Genomic DNA, 18,493 nt, shown 5'->3' with positions numbered 1-18,493 from the left:
ACTGTCTGGAAAACAATTTACAACCCATGGCTTTTTCTGTCACTGCTCAACTAGGGACTAAACCTGATATACTTGTGTATTCTTTCCACATAAGCATAACTACATGTATACTTTAATATTAAAGGCCAAATGTTTGCTATTAAGCACAATTAAATCCAGTGTATTTTTAGTGATGGTTTGTGCTCTCATAGTAACCTGCCTTCATTGCAAACTGGTCCCTTTAAAAAATATAATGTCATCATTTTGTTCTCTGCCCACATGACACGTAAGTTTATTAATCGTGCGTAATGGCACCTTTTGTGTACAAAAAAACACCTTTTGTGTACATACATGTAAAGCACTGGTTTTATCTAATGTAATTTTTAAACCATTTAATTAATGAGTTTGAAAATACAGCATTGGCTATAATCTATTTTGGAAATTGCTTAAAAAATAGTGGCATGGAAATACATGCCCACTATAGCTAAACGCTCAGTGGATTGTGGTTAAGGGCTGTACACTGGAATTCAGCAAATTTCAGAAGCACAGGACGATGTGCAGCCACAATGTATGTTTAGCAGTAGCAACCAAAATCCGTGCTATAGTTAGTGCTGTGTGTAATTCTGTTAAAGTCTAACCAATCCTGATGAAGGCTAATGTACCAAAACCCTTCTTTACTGCCCTATCTATCTGTGATGCCAATTTTAGGGAACCATGGACCTGTACACCTTAATCCCTCTCATCTACAACACTCCTCATTGCCCTACCGTTCACTGTGAAGGTCTTGCTCTGGTTTGACTTTCCATAATGCAACTGCTCACACTTATCTGCATTGAACCTCATTAGCCATTCTTCAGCCCATTTGGCCAGCTGATCAAGATCCTGTTGTAATTTCTGATAGCCATCTTCCTTGACAATAATACTGCCTACTTTAGAGTCATCTGCAACCTTACTAATCATGCCTTGCACATTCTCCTCTACATTGTTGATATAAACCACAAACAGCATTGGACCCAGCACCGATCCCCGAGGAACATCTCAGTCCAAGAAACAACCTTCCACCATTACCTTCCACCAAGAAGCCAATTCTGCATCCGGGTAGCTAACTCTGCCTGGATGCCAGGCGATCTAACTTTCCAGAGCAGCCTACCATGCGGAACCTTATCAAAGGCTTACTGAAGTCCACATAGACAACATCTATGGACTTTCCCGTGTCAAGCTTCTTGAAGATATCCTACTCACTTATGTCGCTGAAGGCATGTAGATAGTGACAAGTCTTTACCAATTCCTAGTAACATAAAGGGCAAAATATCATTGTTATTGGTTTATTTTACATTGGTTTAGATACAGTGAACAACTTTAGCTGCATGTTTCCAATAACATCATACTGTGCCAGCCATGACCATATTGAATGGCGGTGCAGGCTCGAAGGGCCGAATGGCCTACTCCTGCACCTATTTTCTATGTTTCTATGTTTCTATTTGCATGAGTACAATCAAGTCATGAACAAGTGCAAAGAAAAAAAAAGAGTGCAAAGAGTGCAGAATAAAGTGTTACAGTGTTTCTGTGTTATGCCTACAACTTCTATTAAATCGCAATCATCTCTATTTAGTGGGCACGAGGAAGTCTAATTTATATCTGGCAATACATGTTAATTTGCCTTAATGAAGCCCTGTCTGTTCAGATTTCAGCATAGCCTCCTTCAACTTGCACTCTGCCACACTGGCTACAAAATTCTAACTCATAGTTTCATTATAATGATAAAATTATCTGAGTGTTTTGTTCATTAAAACTATTAAAATCCTACAATTTATAACAGCTATGTTTGAAATTATTCCTGTACTTATATCACATGCTTTTATTTCATATAGTTACTATTTTATAGCATTTGGTAACTGCTCATGTCTTTAAGCATTTATATTTTGGCTAATCATCTTTGTTTCATATTTAATTGATTCTCCTAGTTTAACTATACCTTCAGGCCAACGCATCAGAATCCCATCCAATACCACCAAACAGCTTGATCGGTTTCCTCCATCCACACATAAGCTCTTACCTTTTGAATAGAACATAAATTTAAGGTGATGGGGAGAAGATTTCATAGGAATCTTAGGGGTAACTTTTTCACATAAAAGGTGGTGCGAGCTGCCAGAGATAGTTGAGGCAGGGTCTATCCCAACATTTAAGAACCAGTTAGACAGGTACATGGATCGGACAGGTTTGGAGGGATGGATATGGATCAAAAGCAGGCAGGTGGGACTAGTGTAGCTGGGACATGTTGGCCTATATGGGCAAGTTGAGCCAAAGGGCCTGTTTCCACACTTTATGACTATGAGTATGACTGTTTAATCTCACCAACTAGTGCCTCTTGCATGTATTTTACTGTTTATATTTCTGGAGAGGTCAATTTCTCAACTGGTAACTGTTGAAAGGTTATTTTTCTAAAACTGTCAATGACCTAACTTCAAGCCACGTTTAACGAAGATGTCCTGTGGTTAATCAGAAGTCTGTTTTCAGAGTGAAAAATTAAGATATTAAGAGTTCGTGACACAGTTTTTGGTAACGTTTATTCTATATGACAGTTACACAGCTTGAATGTAGATGTTTTATTACCTTTCTCAATTTTATTGAAGCAGGACATTAATACACTCGTTTTAACGATGGATCATTCTCATAAAGTTTTAAGAGGAGAAATCTTTCTCTGGCCATTAGTATTATAGTTGTGTTAGAGGAGGCAGGAACTAAACATGCACAATCAGTGGCCAATTTTTAAACACACCTTATTTCTATGCATTTCAATTTCTAAAATGAACGTGAATGAATATTAGGCCAGAGGAGTGGAGCTGCAGGTAGTGCTGCTGTCTAACAGCTTCTGTGATCCTATTTTGATTTTGATTTTTGGTGACAGCCGTGTGTAGTTCACAGATTCTGCTTGTGACGACTTGGGTTTTTCTCAGATGGCTCAAGTTTCCTCGGGTCCAAGTCTCTTTTTTCACGCAGAGAGCGGTGAATCTCTGGAACTCTCTGCCACAGAGGGTAGTTGAGACCAGTTCATTGGCTATATTTAAGAGGGAGTTAGATGTGGCCCTTGTGGCTAAGGGGATCAGGGGGTATGGAGAGAAGGCAGGTACGGGATACTGAGCTGGATGATCAGCCATGATCACATTGAATGGCGGTGCAGGCTCGAAGGGCCGAATGGCCTACTCCTGCACCTAATTTCTATGTTTCTATGTTTCTATGCTGACTGCTTGGTTGCAAAATGCTGGAAGCACTCCGCGGGGAAGGCAGATGTCTGAAAGAAAAACAGTTTCAAGTCAGAGAAGTTACCTGCTCAATATTTTGCAGTATTTTCTCAGCGTTTTATCTCAGATTTCCACCATCTGCAGTTTTTTTTCTTCATTTTCTTGTTTGGTCTTCTTCTTCTTTTCGTGTCCATCTTGTTGCAAATGTTGATCTCGCTGTTATGGTGCGTCTTGAAAAGGACGCAAGCTTCCGGCGACAATCAGTGGAAGCCATCACTTGTCGCAATAGAAGATGGTGGTAGCAGAATTAGCCCAGGATACTTACAGTTTCTAGCCTGCGATGTGGACTCTTCTGCTATGGGGCCTTCTTGTTTGTTAGGTGACTTAGATGCGGCACAGGTAGATGGTAGGAGACTAGGAGTGAAGATTAATGTGCAAGAAAATAGGTTACAGGGAAATAATTAGGTGAATGGAATTCATGGGTTTCACTGAGATCAGATTGAATAACCTACTTCTGTGCAGGAAGAAAGATTAAAAGTTATCAGATGGATTGCAAAATATGAAACTTTTGATCCAGCTTCCTCTATGTGTCTGTTTCATTATATACAAAAGATTCTGCACATTTGCAATGGTCTCCCAAACTCACACCTAGCAACGCCTGACTCCAAACACCTAATTCACCTTCCTCCAATTACCCCTCCCCTATTTAATTCCCCATTGGTCACTGAACTGTTCTCGCAGACCCACACACACCACCAAAAATTTGATTGTGAACATTGTGATGGGATAATTTTGACTTTGAGTCCTTTCCACTCCCCTCCTTCAACATCTGCAGTAAAAGGCCACAGATATTCACCCCCCACCCCCACCACCACCATCACCAATCTTTGCACATTCCCAATCCTTTCCACCCGTCACTTTAATTTCATGTTTCATGTATGTTGTGTTTTTATGACTGTTGGCAGATCAATTTCCTTCCTGTGATAAATAAAGTTATATTGCATCGTATTGTATCGTTTCCAACCATCGTATTTCTAAAATAAAAATAAACCAAGCCGCTGAATTGCTGTGAATGTTTTTCACGCCCCTTTGACTTTCGTCCATTTTCCTGAGGTCCGTGAGGGTGTTGATCCCGACAGGCCGTGCCTTGCAGAAGCTCCTGATTGACCTGCGGGCCACTGCCATACCCTGGCCCTCAGTCCTGGCTCACCCGCCACGGAACCGGGAACCCGCCTGGAGAGGGAAGGCCACCAAGCCTGGCCCCTGGTCATCCTTGCTGTAGGAATGGTGTTGTCAAGCCGGAAAGACTGCAGAGAAGATTTATGAGGATGTTGTCCAGGACTTGAGGGCCTGAGTTAAAGGGAGAGCGTGGGCAGGCTGTGACTTTATTACTTGGAGCGCAGGAGGACGAGGGGTGATCTCATAGAGGGGTATAAGATCATGAGAGGAATAGATAGGGTAAATGTACGGAGCCATTTACCCAGAGTAGAGGAATGAAGAATCAGAGGACATAGGTTTAAGGTGAGAGAGGAAAAAGAAGCTGAGGGGCAACTTTTTCACACTGTTTTGAGTCCTTTTCCACTCCCCTCCTTCAACATCTGCAGTAAAAGGCCACAGATATTCACCCCCCACCCCCACCACCACCATCACCAATCTTTGCACATTCCCAATCCTTTCCACCCGTCACTTTAATTTCATGTTTCATGTATGTTGTGTTTTTATGACTGTTGGCAGATCAATTTCCTTCCTGTGATAAATAAAGTTATATTGCATCGTATTGTATCGTTTCCAACCATCGTATTTCTAAAATAAAAATAAACCAAGCCGCTGAATTGCTGTGAATGTTTTTCACGCCCCTTTGACTTTCGTCCATTTTCCTGAGGTCCGTGAGGGTGTTGATCCCGACAGGCCGTGCCTTGCAGAAGCTCCTGATTGACCTGCGGGCCACTGCCATACCCTGGCCCTCAGTCCTGGCTCACCCGCCACGGAACTGGGAACCCGCCTGGAGAGGGAAGGCCGCCAAGCCCGGCCCCTGGTCATCCTTGCTGTAGGAATGGTGTTGTCAAGCCGGAAAGACTGCAGAGAAGATTTATGAGGATGTTGCCCAGGACTTGAGGGCCTGAGTTAAAGGGAGAGCGTGGGCAGGCTGTGACTTTATTCCTTGGAGCGCAGGAGGACGAGGGGTGATCTCATAGAGGGGTATAAGATAATGAGAGGAATAGATAGGGTAAATGTACGGAGCCATTTACCCAGAGTAGAGGAATGAAGAATCAGAGGACATAGGTTTAAGGTGAGAGAGGAAAAAGAAGCTGAGGGGCAACTTTTTCACACAGAGGGTGGTGTGTAGAGGAGGGAGTTGAGACAGGTACAATAACAACATCTAAAATACATTTGGACAGATACATGGGTAGAAAACATTCAGAAAGATATGGGTCAAATGAGGACGTGGGCTAATGTAAATCTTGCTCGGCATAGGTGAGTCCGAAGGGCCTGTATTAGTGCTGTATGAATCTACGACTATGATTTGATTCAGAGGTTGAATGGTAATTGCCACTGTTTCTAAAGTTTGAAGAATGGCCTAGATGAAGGGGGGGGGACATGTTTGTGCAATAAAATTACATGTAAACGAGTCACTACCATAATAAATTCCAACGTGTTTTGAAACTGGATGCAATGAAAACGGACACAGAGCCAAAAAGAATTTTGGAGGGGAGTGATATATCATGGTTAGAATGACATAATATTGATGTGGTTTATCATTCTCGTTCGATTTCCCCTGCTGAGAAACCCACAAAAAGTATTAAATCTGCGAAACCTCACGAACAGACTAGAAAACTGCTTACTTATTATCCAAGCAAAGAACTGAGCTTGAAGGTTGATTAGCCCACAGCACCACCAGCTAACAGTTTAACCACCATTGCAGTATAATTTCCAAAGTCAATATTCAATTTATAATCTGTGCATTGCACGAATAGACAGCCTTTCATAGGCATGCTGGTAATACATTTCAATTGATCATTGTTTAAATACTATTAACACAAAAAAATGAGTCAGAGGCATTCCATCCTGACCACCTGTGGTTACACAATGACAGCTATTAGGGATGGTCAATTAATGCTGATGTTGCTGCTCGTTCATATCCCGGGATAAAACAAATACAAAAATTGTTGGTATATTTTTAGTTAGTCTACTATTTCTATTAATTACAACAATGTACGAGGGTATTGTGGCAAACGATGTTGTGTGCCTTGAATGTGCTGCCGGGCGGGGGGGGGGGGGGTGGGGGGGGGGGGGGGGGTGGGGAGGAGGGGGGGAGGGGGTTGGGGCATTTAAAATACTTTTGTGTTGACACATGGATGTGTATGGAACGGAGGGACACGGATTATGTTCAGGTAGATAAGTGACCTCATGTTTGGTCCAAACATTGTGGGCTAAAGGCCCTGTTCTTCTGCTGTTCTGTTGTATGTGTTTTTAGTTTCGTTAATTTAGTTTTGAGATACAGTGCCGGAATAGGTCCTTTGGCCCACCGAGTCCACGCCGACCAGCGATCCCCATGCACTAACACTTTCCTACATATTAGGGACAATTTACAATTTTTATCAAAGCCAATTAACCTGCAAACCTGTACGCCCTTTGGAATGTGGGAGAAAACCGGACCACCCAGAGAAAACCCACGCGGTCACAGGGAGCACAGGCAAACTCCATACAGACAGCACCCGTAGTCAGGATTGAACCCGGGTCTCTGGCGCTCTAAGGCAGCAAATCTACCGCTGCGCTACTGCGCCACTGCTCTCTGTAGACAATTGCTGGTTAGTCAACGGTTTTGTACTGATGAATGCTGAATCAAATTTGAAAAGATTTTCACCAAAGAGTTGGAGTTGTTCACCTGTTCAGTTCAGTTCAGTAAACCAGATCAGTTTACCTATTCCTGGATAGACAATGCACGGCATTAAAACCCCCTTTTCACGGTGCGACTTGACGCAAGAGGTAACCAGAGTTTGACATCGTGGGAACCTCGTGCGGTAACAATACGGCATTCGTGGACCACCGTGGCGCTAACGGCAGGTAACCGTGTACCTTGGGTACTTGGGAAAAAATTCAAACATGTTTGAATTTGTCCAAGAGTGTCTTGTACACTTGTGGTTGAGCATTGCAACATTTTATGAACGAAGTGTCCCGTGCGATATCCGTAGTAACTCTTGCGGTCACCGTGGGAACTCCTGCCAACGGTGAACCCGGAGGTTGGATAGAGTGAATCCAGCCAGTTTGCTATTTACATACAAATCTAATAAAACTAGCTAAGCATTTCATTAATGTCAGTGTGTCTCTTTTTGTCTGAAAGCAGTTTCTAACTGGAGGAACTCCGCGGGCCAGGCATCTATGGAACGAAGGAAATAGACAACGTTTCGGCCCCGCTGCACCCCGCTGAGTTTTCTCCAGCATTCGTGTGTGTGTAGGTGGGAGTTTGGGTGAGGGGGGGGGGGGGGGGGGGGGGGGGGAGGGGGGGGGGGGGGGGGAGAGACAAGGCAGCCTGAAGAAATGGGTCGCTGTCCATTTCTCTCCGTAGATGCTGTCTGGCCCGCGGAGTTCATCCATTCATGCCTGTGTGAGAGAGAGGGAGGGGAGAGAGAGAGAGAGAGAGAGAGAGAGGCAGTCCTGGTCAGTCCTTTGAAAGATAGACACCAGTTGCTTGGAGCAACTCAGCGGGACAGGCAGCATCTCTGGAGAGAAGGAACGCAAATGCTGCCTGGCCCGCGGAGTTCCTCCATTCATGCCTGTGTGAGAGTGAGGGAGGGAGAGTGTGAAGAAGGCTCTCGACCCGAAACGCCACCCGTTCCTTCTCTCCAGAGATGCTGCCTGTCCCGCTGAGTTGCTCCAAGCAACTGGTGTCTATCTTCAAAAGACTGACCAGGACTGCTTCTCTCTCTCTCTCTCTCTCTCCCTCCCTCCCTCTCACACAGACATGAATGGAGGAACTCCGCGGGCCAGACAGCATTTACGGAGAGAAATGGACAGACGACCCATTCTTCAGGCTGCCTCATGTCTCCCCCCCCCCCCCCCCCAAACTCCCACCCACACACGCGAATGCTGCAGAAACTCAGCGGGTGCAGCAGCATCTATGGAACGAAGGAAATAGACAACGTTTCGGCCCCGCTGCACCCGCTGAGTTTCTCCAGCATTCGCGTGTGGGTGGGTGGGAGTTGGGGTGAGGGGGGGGGGGGGGGGGGGGGAAGAGACATAAGGCAGCCTGAAGAATGGGTCGCTGTCCATTTCTCTCCGTAGATGCTGCCTGGCCCGCGCAGTTCATCCATTCATGCCTGTGTGAGAGAGAGAGAGAGGGAGGGGGAGAGAGAGAGAGAGGGGGGGGGACAGAGATACAGGGTTACAGTGAGAGAAGGAGAGAGAGAGAGAGAGAGAGAGAGCAGTCCTGGTCAAGTCCTTTGAAGACAGACACCAGTTGCTTGGAGCAACTCAGCGGGACAGGCAGCATCTCTGGAGAGAAGGAACGGTGGCGTTTCGGGCTGAAAGTTCTTCAGACTGAAAGTTTCACCTCTCATAGATCATAAAATAACACAATCATCACGGTCAATGTGAGACACAGTCTTTATTCATATTTGACAAAATAAAAAGACGACTTCTTGCACATATTGAGAGAAGGTGCATCACACCAAACAACATTTGTCTAAAAAAACACAGATTATTCTTCAGCTCATTAAAGAGCTCGGGTGAAAAAAACGAATAGAGTGTGTGAGAACAAAGTAACATCATTTGTGCCACGTGATTAACTACACTACAGTCCACGATGTTGATTCGGGAAAGATCGGGAGACGGACAAGTCACTCGCACAAATGACAGAATTGCCGAGTACCGTGGGAACTCTTTACTCTACCCCCGTTATATCGTGTGATATCGTGCTAGACCACGACCACTCCACTCTGGCTACATCTTGCGTCAAGTAGCCCCGTTTAAACTAGCCATTACTCTGCAAAGTGTATAACGAACATTGTAATATTAGATTTACTGATAGAATAGACTGTCTACAAACACATATCCATGGACAATAACCTTGCAAAATCCACACTTAACAAAGAAAGTGATTCATCAAAAGGTATTAAAGATTGTTTTTTGGGATTTTTTTGTTTATTTTATTAGAAGTTAATACAGTACAAAACAGTACAGTGGAACCTAATTTTAGGTGCCAACTATGTCATACCGTAATCCATTCTATGTACAACCTCTAGTTTTTATGTTTTGAGAAGGAAGTAAGCAAGACAAGAAAAAGAAAACAATAGGAAGGGGAAAAAGAGGAAAAATAGATGGTAGAGAATAGAAAAACGTGAAGTGTGTATATAAAAAAAAGAAAAAGTGGAAAGTAGAAATAGGAGGGAAGGCCCCTTAAAAGAGAAATTTTCAAATCTTTATTCGGAGATGTAGATCTATCCATGGCATGAACTGAAATCAGCAATCTTTACGATACCGCTGCATCACATGATTCCAAAAAGTCGATGAAAGGAGACCAACTCCTTAAGAATTCGTCATATTTATCTATTAGCCGGAGTCTCATTTCTTGCTATGGGCGTGCTATGTCCATCATATTCCTAATCCACATTTTAACAGTTGGTATGGTTGTATTTTTCCAAAAATTTACGTATCAATTTCTTTCCAATTATTAACCCATAATTAAAAAAAATGTTTTGGTCTTTATTTAAATTGATATCTTCTACTATTATTCTACTATTATTCCAAATATAATCCATTCCGTTTTAGGTTCTATTGTGGACTTGAAAAGCTTTGCAAATATATCAAATATATCGCTCCAAAATGTATTCAACTTTGTACATCCTACAAATGAATGTGTTATATTAGCGTTTTGAAACAAACATTTATCGCATCTGGGAGAGACGTTTGGATAAAATTTATTCAACCTTGTTTTTGAATAATATAGTCTATGTAATAATTTGAATTTAATTAAATTATGTCTTGCATAGAACAATTATGTGTGTTCATCAGATACTTTTCCCATCTATCCTTCGAGATCTTTATCATTAGCTCATGTTCCCAATCTTCTCTTAGTGCTTCTGTTGAGGGTAATTCTCTATTTAATATATTATTATAAAAGTTTGATATTAGTTTTTTGTGAATCAGCCTTAATATTCATTGCTTCTTCTAAAGGGTCTAAAAATATAGTTTGAAATCTATGTATATATTTCTTCATAAAGTCACATATCTGTATATATTTAAAATATTGATTATCCTCCAATTTAAATTTTAATTTTAAATATTGAAATGATAACAGTTTGCCCAATTCATACATATCCCCTACTTTCCTAATCCCCAGTCTATCCCATTGTTGATATGTTTTGGCGATGAGATATGGTTTGAATGTGGGGTTGTTCAATAGTGGGGTTAGTACTGATAGATTATTTAATTTCAAGGATACTTTTATTTGTTTCCAAATTCTTATTGTATTGTGAATAATTGGGTTTTTCTTATATATTATACTATTCAATTTTATCGGTGTGAGCAAGATCGTTCCTATATCGTGCGGATAGCACTCCTCTTTCTCCATTCTTATCCACTCCAACTGCTGAGTGAAACTATCCAACCAGTATATTATGTTCTTAGTATGCACTGCCCAGTAGTAATACATAAAGTTAGGTAATGATAAACCCCCAACTTCTTTAGATTTGCACAAATGCTTTCGTTGAATTCTGTGTGCTCTGTAATCCCATATAAAATTAGTGATAGTAGAATCTAGTTTTTTGAAAAAGTATTTTGGAATATATATTGGGATCGCTTGAAACAAATATATTAACTGTGGTAAGAAAGTCATTTTTATAGCGTTAATTCTACCTATCAATGAGAGCGGGAGCGTTTTCCAAAATCTAATCATATAATTCAGTTTATTTAATAGTGGCATAAAATTGGCACTAAATAATGATTTGTGTCTTCTCGTAATTTGAATACCCAGATACTTGAATTTTTCTGTTGCAATTTTGAAGGGGAATTTTAGTAAGTGTCTCGAATCCTTTGGTTTTAAAGACACAATTTCGCTTTTATTACAATTTATTCTATATCCTGAAAAAGAGCCGAATTCCTCAATTAATGTTAATAATGTGGGTACTCGTTTGTGTATTAGTAATATATAAAAGGATATCATCAGCGTATAATGGAATTTTATTCTTTGAGTCCTTAGTGTTATATCCGTGAATATTCGGGCGATTTCTAATCCTTTCGGCCATAAGGGCAAATTGCAATGGTGATAAGGCACAACCTTGCCTATTACCCCTTGATAAGTAAAATTTTGGAGATAACATATTGTTAGTTAATATTCTTGCCGTAGGTCTATCGTAAAGTAGTTTAACCCATCTAATAAAATTATCTCCCGTATTAAATTTTTGGAGTACCTTGTATAAATAATGCCATTCTACCTGATCAAGTGCCTTCTCTGCATCCAGCGTGACAACTGAAATATCTTCATTGTCCTCATTGTGAGAGTACATTATATTGAAAAGCCTTCTCAAATTATTAAATGATTGTCTTTTGGGTATAAATTCCGTTTGATCCGTATTTATTAAATAGTTAATATAATTATTTAGTCTTCTAGCTAAAATTTTTGCTAAAATTTTCTGATCCGTATTTAGAAGTGAAATAGCTCTATAAGAACCTGGTTCATCGAAATCTTTATCTTTTTTTGGTATAAGTGTTATTGTTGCTTCTGCTAGGGTTTCTGGTAGTTTATTTTCGGTATAAGCCTGCTTGTATAAATTGAATAATCCTGGTACAATTGACTCCTGAAATCTTTTATAAAATTCATTACTAAAACCATCTGGTCCTGGGGTCTTCCCATTTTTCAGTGAGTTTATTATTTGTTTTATTTCTTCACTAGTAATCCGTGCTCCTAATTGCTCTTGTTCTAAACTATCCATTTTGGGAGATTGCAATTATCTAAAAAATAATAGATGTATATAAATTATGATAAAATTGGGCAAACCTCTTATTAATATCCTTTGGCAGTGTTAGAAACTCACCCTTATCCGATTTAATTTTAGTGATAGTTTTTTTCCTTTTCTTGTTGCTTCAGTTGCCTCACAGGTAATTTATGTGGTTTATCCCCAATTTCGAAGTGTGCTTGTTTTGTAATTTGGAATAATCTTATTACTCTTGCCGATAGTATTCTATTGATTTTATATTTCAATAAAGTTATCTTATTATGTTTATCTATGTTTGGGTCAGTTGCATTGTCCAGTTCTAGTAATTTTATTTCCTGTTATATCTGCTGAAGTTCTCTTTTATTTTCCTTATTTTGAAAACTTTGGTAAGAGATTATGACACCGCGAATATATGCATTGAAGGTTTCCCATAATAGCGGTGCAGAAATACTCGGCGTGTCATTTATTTTGAAATAAATCAATAAAGGTATGGAAGCATCTTGTTAAAACTAAGACCTGTGAATTTTTAAATACTTATATAAAAAATAACAACATAGCTGATGTTTGGAGAATAGCAAATCCAAGTGGTAGGGAATATTAATTTTACTCATCAGTTCATAAAACTTATTCACGAATTGACTATTTCTTATTGGACACAAAATTAATCCCGTATACGAATAAACCATCATATCATAATAGTATTATTTCTGAATATTCACCATTGACTTTTATACTTAAAATTGAGGGAATGCCGGGTATAAAACCTTTTTGGAGATTCAACGCACACATATTAAATAACCCGCAGGGCTATGAGTATATAAAAGAACAAACAATTTTTTTTTTTGAAATAAATGACACGCCGAGTATTTCTGCACCGCTATTATGGGAAACCTTCAAGGCATATATTCGCGGCGTCATAATCTCTTACCAAAGTTTTAAAAATAAGGAAAATAAAAGAGAACTTTAGCGGATGTTTCAATGTTGATATTCCAGCGGGGATTAGAGAGCCGCTACGATTCTTTGGGCGGCTGAGGAGACTACTCACGACCATACAGGCGACACCCCGGCGACCATGTGGCGACAACCTAGTCGCGTAAGTGGGACAGGCCCTTAAGGCAGCAACACTACCGCTGTGCCACCATGGCCATCCTGTAAATTACTCTGATAAAAGCTGCCCTTGTTCTTCTTACTCCTTACTGAGTTCTTAAGGTATGCCGTTGTTTCCCTTTCTAAAAGAAAATGTGCTCATTTCAAATAAATTAGTTTTCCAGTCTGCTGGAGAAAGAAACATAAATATGACAGCGTTGACTGTTCATTTTAATTACATATTACCAGGCTAACAATAAGCTTTCTAATATTGACCTTTGCTAAGAACATTGTATAATCAATCACATAGTTTGGGAATGGCAGCTACAAGATTTGTTACTGGGGTGCTGCATGACCGCCAAACTAAGATTTTGTCCGCAGTTTCCCATGGTGTATGAGACACCATGTGTGTGAGAAAGATTAATCTCACATTCTTAAAGGCCATTCATAGAACATACAAATGTACAGTGTAGGAAGGAACTGGAGATGCTGGTTTACACCGAAGATAGACACTGGAGCAACTCTGCTGGACAGGCAGCATCTCTGGATAGAAGGAATGTGTGATGTTTCGGGTTCAGACCTTTCTTCAGATGTACAGAACGGGAGCTGGCCCTTCGGCCCACAATGCCTGTGCCAAACATGATGCCAAGATAAAACTGATCTCTTCTGACAGTGCATGATCCACATCCTTCCATTCCCCAGATATTCATGTTGCCTATCTAAAAATCTCTTCAATGTCCCTATTAATATCTGCCTCGACATGCACTGTGAATCAGGCCAGTGATTGACTCTAGTACACATTCTGGGTCAGAATACAGAATACTAGCCCCCTTCAAGCTTATCTCTTCTTTACCTAAGAAATAGGAGCATGAGTAAGCCAGTCATCTGCTCCACCTTGCTGATCCAACCTTGCTGTCTGTAAGACTTGACCATCTTCTAGTTGTTTTTTGGGCAGCACAGCGGCACAGCTGGTAGAGATGTTGTCTCACAGGGCCAGAGACCCAGGTTCGTTCCTGACCCTTGGTGCTGTCTGTGCAGAGTTTGCACGTTCTCCTTGTGGCTGTGTGGGTTTCCTCCGGGTGCTCCGGTTTTCATAAGGTCATAAGGAATGGGAGTAGAATTAGGCCATTCAGCCCATTAAGTCTACTCCACCATTCAATCATTGCTGATATATCTCTCCCTCCTAATACTATTCTCCTGCCTTCTCCCCATAACCTCTGACACCTGTACTAATCAATAATCCAGCTATCTCTGCCTTGAAAATATCCACTGACTTGGCTTCCACTGCCTTCTGTGGTTTTCTCCCACATCCCAAAGAAGTGGTTGTGAAAGTGGGGTAACATAGAACTAGTGTGAATGGGTGATCGATGGTTGGCATGGACTCGGTAGGAGTAAAGGCCTGTTTCCATGCTGTACCTCTAAGTACCAACTATGGAATACCACTATCCTCTTCATATCCTTGGCTGCCTAATAATTCAAATGTCTGTCAATCTTGGCGATAAATATGCTTCCTGCCTCCACAGCTCTTTGGAGTAGAGAATTCTAAAGGATCATAACTGAGAGAAAAAAGATGATCTCTTATTCGGAATCTATGCCTCATGGTTTTAGATACCTCCACTAGATGGAACATCCTTTCAGTGCCCACCCCAACAATTGCTGAAGGAGTCGTATGTGTTTCAATAAGATCATCTCTCTTTCGTCAAAACCCCAATGGTTATGGTTGGGGAGAGTTTGTATGGCATTCAGGTGGATAGACACAAAATGCTGGAGTAGCTCAGCAAGTCATGCAGCATCTCTGGAGAAAAGGAGTAGGTGACCCTTCTTCAGTCTGGGAGTCAGGGGAGAGGGAAACGAGAGGTATAAAAAGGTAAAGAACAGATCATAGCTGGCACGGATGGCTGAATTTTGGGAGGGTGAATATTAGGAGGATTATTGAAGAGGTAATTTCCTGCAATGGTCAGCAAAGTGTAGCAATGTTACAAAATGTTGAGATTTAAAAAATCAAATCTGTAATTTATCCCATCAGATAAAGCATAAAAAGAAGTTTAATTTGTCAACTAATTCACTTTCATATCTTTAGTAATAAAAAAGTTATGGCCATTTTCATGCTTGGAAATTAGCATCTTGTTCCCTATTGCTTTTCCATTGACTTAACACAAAAGCTGTGATCGAGGACAGTCAAATGGCCATAACTTTCTTAAAAATTAAGAGAACTAAAATAAATTTTCAGTTATTGTAGATTGAAGCATTCAGAAACAAATATGAACCAATCTTACTTAGATGACTTGAAATTAAAGCATATAATTCGTTATAACCTAATTGTAGCTAATTACAAAATTCAATTACTAGATCTAAACACCTATCAATTTCTTAAGAATAGATTAACATGTTTAAATAGCCTAAGTGTCCAAATAACATTTCACACAAGAATTCACAATATAACATAATTTTTAAATCTCATTGTCATGGATTTATGGGCCAAATGGAAGGAATTTAATGTTTAATACCTGTAAATTAATGGCCATTTAAATCAACTTGCCTGTGGGTTTTTCTGAAACGCGACCATTTGGAACGTTGCGGTTTGCAGTGATTTAGACCCCCATATCTGCATGCCAGTTGGTATGGGGACTAAATCACCGTTTCACAACTTAAAATGTGAACTAAGGTATCTTAAGGACCACTTTTATACATAAAAATAAAATGCTTTCTTTTACCTGTCACCTACATGAAATCCGTCCCTGTTGTCAGCGTTGACGGCTTTAGAAGCTGATTTTAAATTGACTCCAGCGCTGAATGAGTTGGGCGATTTAAAAAAAAATAGACAGAACGCCCGTCGGAACGATTCTTCAACAAAGACTTGCACTCCAACCAAATATAATCCAGGACAAGGTAAGAAAAAAACGTGTTTTAACCCCCCCCCCCCCCTCAAACGCGCCAAAATCACGCACACGGCCAGTGGCAGAACTGCAGTGCCGCTGAAGGTAAGTATTGTAACATACCTACAAAGTGTTGGTCACAATGGCAGGTGCATTTGGATGTGGGATTGGTGTGGGAGTGTGGACGTCAGTTGTGGATCAACTTCAGTGATATATAGTGTAAACATGAGCCAGAGATTGTGTTTGATTTAAACACATCTTTAATGAGCACTAAAGCTTAACAGCGTTGATGACAACAGGTTGTCAGTGCATCCTAGCTGCTCGAACTGGCAGTGCCGGGAATGAGTGTTAGTATAAGTGTTATAGTGGGGTGGAGTTAGTGATGCTGGCTTATGTGTGATTGGTTCACATGCATCATCAATCTACATATAGGTTTCCAAACAAGAGGGCAACACAAGGACCACAAGGAGAACTGTCATGATAGAAGGTATTTGACTCCAAATGAATCTGACAAAGCCGAGTTTTTAGTCCTAATGAATGGAGTTTTCTGTTTTATTACCAGATTATATGTTTAGTGCACACTCTAGAGGATATTAATATGCAGCTCTGAATATCACCGATGAAGTGAAACTTCAGGATTAATTTTATTTTGTTTCAGCAAAAAACATACTGTATTGAATGTATGACAGATGCAAGGCCAGTGAGCTCCCAGCACATCTAAAGGGATTTAAGTAATGATTAAATCTTGTGTTATTCCTATTGCTACTTGTCTTATGAATCAACCATAGTGTCATAGAGCGTGGAAAAAAGCCCTTCATCCCAACTGCCCACGCCGACCAACATGCCATATCTACACTTGTCCCATCTGCCTGCATTTGACCCTCATCCGTCTCTACCTATCCTACCCACATACCTGTCCAGATGTCTCATACATAAATGCTGTGATGGTACCTGCCTCACCAACCTCCTCTGGCAGCTCATGCCATATACCTACCTCCCTTTGTGTAAAAAACCTAATCTGAGGAAAGACATTGTTGCCATAGAGGGAGTACAGAGAAGGTTCACCAGACTGTTTCCTGGGACGGCAGGACTTTCATATGAAGAAAGACTGGATAGACTTGGCTTGTACTCGCTAGAATTTAGAAGATTGAGGAGGGATCTTATAGAAACTTACAAAATTCTTAAAGGGTTGGACAGGCTAGATGCAGGAAGATTGTTCCCGATGTTGGGGAAGTCCAGAACAAGGGGGCACAGTTTAAGGAGAAGGGGAAAATCTTTTATGACCGAGATGAGAAAAAATATTTTCACACAGAGAGTGGTGAATCTGTGGAATTCTCTGCCACAGAAGGTAGTTGAGGCCAGTTCATTGGCTATATTTAAGAGGGATTTGGCCCTTGTGGCTAAAGGGATCAGGGGGTATGGAGAGAAGGCAGGTACAGGATACTGAGTTGGATGATCAGCCATGGTCATATTGAATGGCGGTGCAGGCTCGAAGGGCCGAATGGCCTACTCCTGCACCTATTTTCTACGTTCCTATGTTTCTAAAAGGTTGCCCCTCAGCTTCCTATTAAATATTTCCCCTCTCACCTTAAGCCCACCACTTGATTAATTTTCTACTGAAAATTAACACGTGGTAATCCGATTATTTTCGTTGTCTTGGAGTTTGTACTTCTATCAGACCTATCAGTGGTTTATATTAATTATTATATTTATTATTAATTTAATTCTAAAGTCGAGAACGTTCAGTCACAGTGTGTCAATAAGACAGTATATTAGATCTGAACAATTGTGTAACATCCCGAGGAATCCTTGCAATAAAAAATAAAACTTGGTATATGTGAAATGCAATATTGAAAATTCTTTCTCCAGTAATTGACCCAGCACTCCAGATTGATAATTCAAAATAAATTGGAAGAGGCATTTCAAATGGCTTAAACCCATTTGCTCTGGCAGACCGAAAAAAAATAATAATTGGGAATTAGCTCACAAGCACAAAGTAGGCATGAAACTGAATATATCTACTGGCAAGCACTGTGGAAAATGACAATGATATGTACCAGGATCAAATTAAGTACTTTTGTCCCTAAGAATTATACAGCAACTGATCTTCTCCTTGGAATAGAAATCCCTTCAGCATTCAAAATTATCAAGGTTTTTTCACATCACAATTTCATTGCGATATCTTACTTCAAATATCATGATGTGAACTGCAGGCATCACCATGATTCAAACAAACATTACCATTCTTCCTATTTCCACCACCTCCCCATCTTATATAAAATGTTTATCACATTGGATTAGATGTGAATGAATTTAGACCCGAATTCCTATGGATTTCTTTGAAGCATTCAGAGCAATACGTCTGTTTCTCGGGGCA

The sequence above is a fragment of the Leucoraja erinacea genome, chromosome 7 (assembly GCF_028641065.1).
Source record: "Leucoraja erinacea ecotype New England chromosome 7, Leri_hhj_1, whole genome shotgun sequence".
In the NCBI taxonomy this organism is placed as follows: domain Eukaryota; kingdom Metazoa; phylum Chordata; class Chondrichthyes; order Rajiformes; family Rajidae; genus Leucoraja; species Leucoraja erinaceus.
Note: the sequence above shows the minus strand (reverse complement) of the source record.